Here is a 9,757-nt window from a genome sequence, read left to right on the forward strand (position 1 = left end):
CTATCACCCAGGCTGGAGTGCTGTGGCATGATCTTGGCTCACCTCCACCTCCTGGGTTCAAGCAATTCTTGTGCCTCAGCCTCCCAAGTAGCTGGGATTACAGGTGCACCACCACACCCAGATAATTTTATTTTTTATTTTTGAGATGGAGTTTTGCTCTTGTTGCCCAGGCTGGAGTGCAATGGCGCGATCTTGGCTCACCACAACCTCTGCCTCCCAGGTTCAAGCAGTTCTTCCTCAGCCTTACAAGTACCTGGGATTACAGGCATAAGCCACCACACCTGGCTAATTTTGTATTTTTAGTAAGATGGGATTTCTCCCTGTTGTTCAGGCTGGTCTCAAACTCCTGACCTCAGATGATCCACCTGCCTTGGCCTCCCAAAGCACTGGGATTGCAGGCGTGAGCCACCCTGCCCGGCTCAGTTAGTGTTCTTAATAGCAAATAAAAGATTTCACTGTAGCTAGTTTTAGCAGAAAATGATTCATTAAGTCTTTTGAAAAATCCCTGGGACAGCCAGAGTTCGGGCTTAGAGACTCTGCTACCATTAACAACACTCAAGATGGACCACGAGACTTCTCTAGCAGAGACTGCACTGCTACGATTGTCTACATCAACAGTGCTGAGCATTAGGTGTTAGGTCTCCTTTATGGTTACTCCTGAGAAGCTGTATTAGTCAGTGTTCTCCAGAGAAACAGACTTTAAACGTACACATACACACACATATACATATCTATATGTACAAATGTATACTTGTATAAAGAGATGTGTTATGGGAATCGGCTCATGTAACTATGGATGCTGAGAAGTCCCACCATCTGTCGTCTGTAAGCTGGAGAACCAGGAAGGTGAGGGCTAGACGCTGACCTTTTTCCTCTCTTGCCCAAATTCTTATCTAAGGGACCTGAGGAGTTATGCCCTACAAACCATAAAATCTCATCAGATGGGTTTTATTTAACCCTATATAATGTAGTGGATTTTCCAACTTGACTGGCATAACAGAAATAGAAGGAAATCAAAATATTTTATGTGAAAATATGCTTCTTTGCCTTTTTAAAATTTTGGACGGAATCTTACTCTGTCTCCCAGGCTGGAGTGCAGTGGTACAATCTCGGCTCACTGCAACCTCCACCTCCCAGGTTCAAGCGATTCTCTAGCCTCAGCTTCCCAAGTAGCCACAGGCATGCGTCACTACGCCTGGCTAATTTTTGTATTATTACTCTTATTTTTTAGTAGAGATGGGGTTTCTCCATGTTGGTTAGGCTGGTCTCAAACTCCTGACCTCAGGTGATCCGTCCACCTCAGCCTCCCAAAGTGCTGGGATTACAGGCGTGAGCCACCGTGCCCGGTCAAAAAAACATTTCATGCTCATGTATAGGGAGAATTGATATTATTAAAATAGGCATACTGACTAAAGCAATCACAGATTCAATGCTATTCCTATCAAACTACCAATGACATTCTTCACAGAACCAGAAAAAACTATCTTAAAGTTCATATGGAACCAAAAAAAAGAGCCCAATAGCCAAGGCAATCCTAGGTGAAAAGAAAAAAGCTAGAGGCATCACGTTACCTGACTTCAAACTATACTACAGGGCTACAGTTACCAAAATGGCATGGAACTGGTACAAAAACAAATACATAGACCAACAGAGCAGAATAGATAACCCAGAAATAAGGCTGCACACCTACAACCATCTGATCTTCAACAAAGCTAACAAAAACAAGTAATAGGGAAAGAAATCCCTATCAATAAATAGTGCTTGGATATGTGGAACTAGTTAAGCATATGCAAAATATTGAATCTGGACCCCTTCCTCACACCATAAGCAAAAATCAGCTCAAGATGAATTAAAGACTTAAATGTAAAACCCAAAACTCTAAAAACTCTGGAAGACAATACCATTCTGGACATAGGAACAGGCATAGATTTCATGACAAAAACACCAAAAGCAACCACAATAAGAGCAAAAATTGACAAATGGAATCTAATTGAACTTAAGAGCTTCTGCACAGCAAAAGAAACTATCAACAGAGTAAACAAACAACCCACAGAATGGGAGAAAATATTTACAAACTATGCATGTGACAAAGGTCTAATATCCAGCATCTATAAAGAACTTAAAACAAATTTACAAGAAAAAAACAAAACAACTCCATTAAAAAGTGAGCAAAGGACATGAGCAGACATTTTTCAAAAGAAGGCATACATACTGCCAACAAGCATATGAAGGAAAGCTCAATATCACTGATCATTAGAGAATGCAAATCGCAACCACAATGAGATAGCATCTCACACCAGTCAGAATGGCTATTAATAAAAAGTCAAAAAATGACAGATGCTGATGAGGTTGGGGAGAAAAGGGAACGCTTATACACTCTTGGTGGGAGTGTAAATTAGTTCAACCATTAAGGAAAGCAGTGTGGTGATTCCTCAAAGTGCCAAAAACAGAATTACCATTCGACCCAGTAATCCCATTACTGGGTATATACCCAGAGGAATATAAATCATTCTGCTGTAAAGACACATGCACACAAATGTCTGTTGAAGCACGGTTCACAATAGCAAAGACATGGAATCAACCTAAATGCCCATCAGTGACAGATTGGATAAAGAAAATGTGGTGTATATATACCATGTAATACTATGCAGCCATAAAAAGAACGAGATCATGTCTTTTGTGGGATCATGAATGGAGCTGGAAGCCATTATCCTTAGCAACCTAATGCAGGAACAGAAAACCAAATACACACATTCTCACTTATAAGTAGGAGCTAAATGATGAGAACTTATGGACACAAAGAGGGGAACAACAGACACTGAGGCCTTCTTGAGGGTGGAGGGTGCAGGGAGGGAGGGGATCAGAAAAAATAATTATTGGGTACTAGGCTTAGCTCCTGGGTGACAAAATAATCTGTACCACAAACCCCCATGACATGAGTTTACCTATATAACAAAGTTGCACATGTACACCTGAACCTAAATAAAAGTTTGAAAAAAAATAGTATAGAGCCTCTGTCACATGCCTGAGTTCTAGCAGCAAGGGAAAACAAGTTCTAGGTCCTCTGTTGGTAAGACAGAACTGCATAATGTAAGAAATTCCCCCAAATAGGAAAGCTATTCAAAAGACATACAAAGCATGATGCATGCCCACTGCACTTCTCCCCTTGGCTGCCCAACATCTGCTTTCATACTGAAATTCCCAAAACAATAACAAACTCTTCTTACTCACAATCCATTTATCCTGTGCACAAATGAAAACGAACTTACTCTTCCCTGCAAAGGAGGACACTGGAAAGCTCCATGACTTACTGCATCCAGCTCCAAGACTAGGATCTCTGGGTAATGTCCCCTTTTCTTTTAATTCTGTCATAGTCTTGCCTTAGCATTCTGCCAATAGATTGTAAAGTTAATCAACAAAAAATAAATATTTTTTATAAAATGGGGAAAATTCATAAAAAATGTCAACACAGCAAAGAAGAAAATATGGGTGCATACTATAGTCCTCATTTAAACAACTGGTCACTAGGCAATGACATTTGTAATTTCCTCCTTCCACCACTCACTCCATGCTCTTTTAGCTCACAACCGGCAGCTCAGCCCAGCAGCTCTCCATCTGGTGCTATGACTCAACCCTTTATTTCTAAAGGATCTGGGCCCTTGGTACCCTTATGAGGTTGCTTTCTATTGCCTTTTTTTTTTTTTTTTTTTTTTTTTCAGATGGAGTTTCGCTCTTGTTACCTAGGCTGGAGTGCAATGGCACAATCTCGGCTCACTGCAACCTCTGCCTCCCAGGTTCAAGTGATTCCCCTGCCTCAGCATCCTGAGTAGCTGGGACTACAGGCGCACGCCACCATGCCCAGCTAATTTTTGTATTTTTAGTAGAGACGGGGTTTTACTATGTTGACCAGGATGGTCTCGATCTCTTGACCTTGTGATCCACCCACCTCAGCTTCCAAAGTGTTGGGATTATAGGCGTGAGCCACTGGGCCTGGCCTTTCTATTGACTTTTAACCCTTAAACATGATAGTATTAGGAAGCATCTGCAAGGTGTTCCTCTAGATTCTAAATAGCTCTTGTTTTGCTCTTACTGTACAGCAGCAACCCTATTTCTTCTATTTCACAATTTTGAAAATCAAGATCAATAATCAATAATAAAATAATATTTTGATCTCATCTTTTTCCTGATTATTCAATGGTAGAAAAGCCCAAAAAATCTAGGAGACAGTCTCAACTTCCAGTTCAATGGACCCGCTCTCATGTTCCCTAGTGGAAGCATGGGAACTCTCTTTCTTTTTTTTTTTTCAGTGTTCTTTTTCTGACTTCTTAGTTTAAGACCTATCAGCCCCTTGCTTTTCTAATATAGGCATTTAAAGCTATAAATTTCTTCTAGAGGATGTTGGCTTCATCCCACATGTTTTAAAAAATCTGGTGAAATTCGTTGAGCTTCAGTGAATAGACCATGAACCAGAATATGGTCTATCTGGGCGGACGTTCTAGTTGCATTTGAAAAGAATGTGTATTTTGCAGTTGCTGTAAATAGCATTTTATAAATGTCAGTTAGGTCCAGTTTGTTGCTAGGATTGTTCAAATCATGTAAATGTTTTCTGATTTATTATCTACTTGACCCATCAATTATTGAGAGAGGTGTAAACATCTCCAACTACGGTTGAGAATTTGCTTATTTCTCCCTTTAGTTCTGTCAGTTTTTGTTCATATGTTTTGTTTTTGTTTGTTTTTTGAGATGACATCTTGGTCTGTCACCCAGGCTGGAATGTAGTGGCACAATCTTGGCCCACTGCAACCTCTGCCTCCCAAGTTCTAGCTATTCTCCTGCCTCAACCTCCAGAGTAGCTGGAACTACAGGCACACACCACCACACTTGGCTAATTTTTATACTTTTAGTAGAGACGGAGTTTCACCATGTTGGCCAGGCTGGTCTCGAACACCTGATCTAAAGTGGTTGGCCTGCCTCAGCCTCCTGAACTGCTGGGATTCCAGGTGTGAGCCACTGTGCCCAGCCTTTTCATATCTCTGTTACAGGTGCAAACATGTTTAACATTGGTATAGCTTTCTAAAGGATTGACTGTTTTGTCATTATGGTCATTTGCCTTTTTATTTCTGGTAATACTCCTTTTTGTTTTTTTAAATAATTGAAGTCAGATATGGTGGCTCATGCCTGTACTCCCATCACTTTGGGAGGCTGAGGTGGGAGGATGACTTGAGTCCAGGGGTTCAAGACCAGCCTGGGCAACATAGCAAGTCCCTGTCTCAATTATTTTATTTTATTTATTAATTTATTAATTTTAAAATATATATATTGTAGAGACAGGGTCTCATTTTGTTGCCCAGGCTGGTCTTAAAATCCTGGCCTCAAGCAATCCTCCTGCCTCAGCCTCCCAAGTGTTGGGATTCCAGGTTCAAACCACTGTGTCTGGCCAATACTCCTTGTCTTGAAGTCTGCCTTACCTGATACTAAAATAGTTACACTAGCTTTCTTATGTGTACAGTTAGCATGTTGTGTCTTTTTCCATCCTTTTACTTTCAACTGATCTGTGTCCTTACCTTCAAAGTACATCTCTTGTAGATAACAAATAGTTGGGTCTTTTTTTCCCTAGTCTGTAAATCTCTTGCCTTTTAGTTGAATGACTTAGTCCATTTATTCTTAATGTAATTATTGATATGGTTATATTTACATTTACCATCTTGCTATTTGTTTTTTATTCATCCGATTATTTGTACATCAATTCTCATCCTTTCTTTCTTTTAGGTTAACTGATTATGTTTTTAGTATTCTATTTTATTTATCTCCTCTATTGGCTTTTTAGTTATGCCTCTTTGTTTTTATTTTTAGAGGTTGCTCTAGTTATTAAAATAAATAGCCTATGTAGAATTAACAATAATATAATTCTGTTTGCTTCTCTGCCTTCTGTAACAGTATTGTCGTATGTTTTACTTTTATATACATTATAAACCCCACAATACAATGTTATTTTTTGTTTAACATTACGCTAGACAAATTAAGCCAGTCACAAAAGATCACAAGTTGTATGATTCCATTTTTATGAGATGTACAGAACAGGAAGCTATATAGTGATAGAAAATAGATTAGTGGTTGCCTAAAGCTATGGAGGAGATGCTGGGGAAAGAGGAGTCGACTACCAGCAAGTACAGGTTTTGTTTTTGTTTGTTTGCTTTGGTGGGTGTCTTAGCTCTGGCTGCCATAACAAAATACCATAGACTGAGTGGCTTAAATAACAGAAATTTCTTTTCTCAGTTTTGGTGACTGAAAGATCAAGATCAGGGTGCCAGCATGGTTGAGTTCTGGTGAGGGCTGTCTTCCTGGCTTGAAGATGGCCGTTTTCTTTCTTTCTTTCTTTCCTTCCTTTCTTTTCCCTCCATGACACAACTCTAGGAGGTCCTGAGAACATGTGCCCCATGGCCACTTTCATGCTGTGTCCTCACATGGTGGAAAAACAGCAAGAACAAGCTCTCTTGTGTCTCATCTTATAAGGCACTAATCCTATCCTGATGGTTCTAACTTCATGAGCTCATCTAAATCTATTACGTGTCAAAAGCTCCATCTCCACGTACAGTAGTCCCCACTTATCTGCAGACCCCCACGGCATGATTGAAACCACAGATAGTACCAAACCATATGTATACTATGTTTTTCTTATAAGCACGGTAATGCTTAATTTATAAATTAGGCACAGTAAGATATTAATAGAAATTAATAATAAAATAAAACATATAACAATATGCCAGCATCACTACTTTCGCACGTTGTGGAGCCATTATTAAGTAAAATAAGGGTTCCTTGAACACAAGCACTGTGATTCTACAACAGCCAATCTGATAACCGAGATGGCTAAGCGGCTAATGGGCAGGTAGCATACACAGTATTGATATGCTGGACAAAGGAATGACTCACGTCCCAGGTGGGATGGAGCAGGACAGCATGAGATTTTATCATGCTACTCAGGATGGCACACAATTTAAAACTTACAAGTTCTTTGAGACTAGCATGGGCAACATGGCATAACCCTGCCTCTACAAATAATACAAAAAAAGTAGCTGGGCATGGTGGCATGTGCCTGTAGTTACAGTTACCTGGGAGGCTGAGATGGGAGGATCACCTGAGCCCAGGAGATTGAGGCCACAGTGGGCCATTATCATGCCACTCTTCACCAGCCTGGGTGGCCGAGTGAGATCCTGTTTCAACAACAACAACAACAACAACAAAGACCTGATGAATTGTTTATGTCTGGAATTCTCCATGTAATCTTTTCAGCCACAGTTAACTACAGGTAACTAAAATTGCAGAAAGTAAAACTGGGTAAGAGGAAACTACTGTACCATTATACTGAGGGTTAGGGCCTCAACATGCAAATTTCAGGGGCAACACATTTAGTTCATAGCAGTGGGTAATGAAAATGTTCTAAAATTGATTGTGGTGATGGTTGCACAACTCTGTGAACATGCCAAAAACCATTTAATTGTACACCTAAATAGGGAAATTATAAGGTATGTGAATTATAGCTATATAAAGCTGTTATTTAAAAAAAAAATAGTTACACTTTATAAACAGAAGCTCTCACCACATAGAGTGTGCATCAGCAGAAGCCACGGCTGAGAGGTGGAAGAAGGAGGGGAGGGGAGATAGGAATAGATTCCCACAGGGCCAACCCTGTGTGTAAGAGTGTGAAGGCTTGGGGAGATGGCTTTAGCCTGTAATCCTAGCACTTGGAAGGTGAGGTGGGAGGATCCCTTGAGCTCAGGAGTTTGAGGCTGTAGTGAACTGTGATGGTGCCACTCCAGCCTGGGCAACAGAGGGAGATCTTGTCTAAAAATAAATAAAAATAAAATTAAATAAATAAATAAACAATGCCTTTGTGTCTCACTGCACCATCAATGGCATTGAGTAGATTGTCAGTATTTAAACAGACCCTATCATGCATGAGTACAAGCTAGTGGTCCTTGGTTCAGGAGGTGCTGGGAAGTCTATTCTGACAGTTTAGTTTATTCAGGGAATTTTTGTTGAAAAATATGACCCAATGATAGAAGATTCCTACAGAAAGTAAATTGAAGAAGATTGCCAACAGTACATGCTCAAAATCTTGGATATAGCAGGAACAGAGCAACTTATAGCAATGAGGAATTTTTGTATGAAGAATGGCCAAGGGTTTGCACTACTATATATACACGTATATATATGTATGTGTATACATACACATATATATATTTTTTTTTGAGACAGGTCTCACTTTGTTGCCCAGGCTGGAGTACAGTGGTGCAACCGCGGCTCACTGTAGTATCCACCTCCCTGCCTCACACAATCCTCCCACCTCAGCCTCTCGAATAGCTGGGACTACAGGTGTGCACCACCACACCCGGCTAGTTCTTTATTTTTTGTAGAGACGGGTTCTCACTATATTGCGTAGGCTGGTCTCACACTCTTGGGCTCAAGTGATCCTCCCGCCTTGACCTCCCAAAGTGTTAGGATTACAGGTGTGAGCCACCATGCCTGGCCTGCACTAGTATATTCTATAATAGCTCAGTCCATGTTTAATGACTTACAGGACCTGAAGGAACAGATTCTATAGGTTAAGGACACAGAAGATGTTCCAATAAGTTTGGCTGGCAATAAAGGTGACCTGGAGATGAGTGAGTAGTTGACAAAGAACAGGCAGACAGTGGTATAATTACGTCTTTTTAGAATCTTTTGCAAGGTCAAAGTTAAACTTTTTTTTTTTTTTTGATGCAGAGTCTCGCTTTGTTGCCCAGGCTGGAGTGCAGTGCCGCCATCTCTGGTCACTGCAACCTCTGCCTTCCAGGCTCAAGTGATGCTCAAACAATTCTCGTGCCTCAGCCTCCTGAGTAGCTGGGATTACAGGCCACCACGCCTGGCTAATTTTTGTACTTTTAGTAAAGACAAGGTTTCATGACGTTGGCCAGGCTGGTCTGGAACTCCTGGCCTCAAGTGATCTGCCTGCCTCAGCCTCCCAAAGTGCTGGGATTACAGGCGTGAGCTACCACGCCCAGCTCAAAGTTAAACTTTAATGAGGTATTTTATGACCTGGTCAGGTCAGACAGATAAACAGAAAAACACCAGTGGAAAAGAAGAAACCTAAAAAGGAATCATGTTTGCTGCTCCAGGTCCATAGTCAACAGCAGCTCTGAGCCAGATTACAGGAATGAAGAACTGTTGCCTACTTGGAAAGTGCCAGCATTCCAGACTTCAAAACACCGGTCTGAGGAAGTTTGTCGTTTTATATATTATGTGAAGAATTTAAATCTTATATTGCTTTGCACAAGTTCCATGGAGAAAAAAATGCCCCGTGTGTATCTCTTGGAAAATAAGACAATATTTTTCCTTTGCAATAGCAGCTATAACACATGTGAAAGTAAATATACTTGACTCTAATATGAGTATACTAAAGAGCATGGATGCATTTCAAATGGTAGACATTGCTACTATAATTAAAGGGTTTCATATTGACCTTTTTATCACGATTCCTTCCTGTCAAGCACTAAAAAGCTGTACTATTATATTTTATATCTGTTATGATCTAAATTATAAAATTTCCCCTCAAACTCATTGCAGTGTAACTTTTTTGAGTCATTGACCTCACTTTATATTTTAAATATTATGAAATATCATTTGTCATTATATTCAAATTAAAATTTTTTTCATATAAGGCTTTGAAAAATATGGTATTTTATGGGAAGAAAACTGGGATAATTGATTTCTATGG

At 40.1% G+C, this 9,757-nt stretch overlaps 1 pseudogene; it reads left to right on the plus strand.

Annotated features, from left to right (window-relative positions):
• The first annotated feature begins 7,954 nt into the window (after nucleotides 1-7,954).
• On the plus strand, nucleotides 7,955-9,182 carry LOC108591577 (ras-related protein Rap-1A pseudogene; annotated as a pseudogene).
• Nucleotides 9,183-9,757: the final 575 nt, after the last annotated feature.

This window comes from Callithrix jacchus, chromosome 5 (assembly GCF_049354715.1).
Source record: "Callithrix jacchus isolate 240 chromosome 5, calJac240_pri, whole genome shotgun sequence".
NCBI classification, from domain to species: Eukaryota; Metazoa; Chordata; class Mammalia; order Primates; family Cebidae; genus Callithrix; species Callithrix jacchus.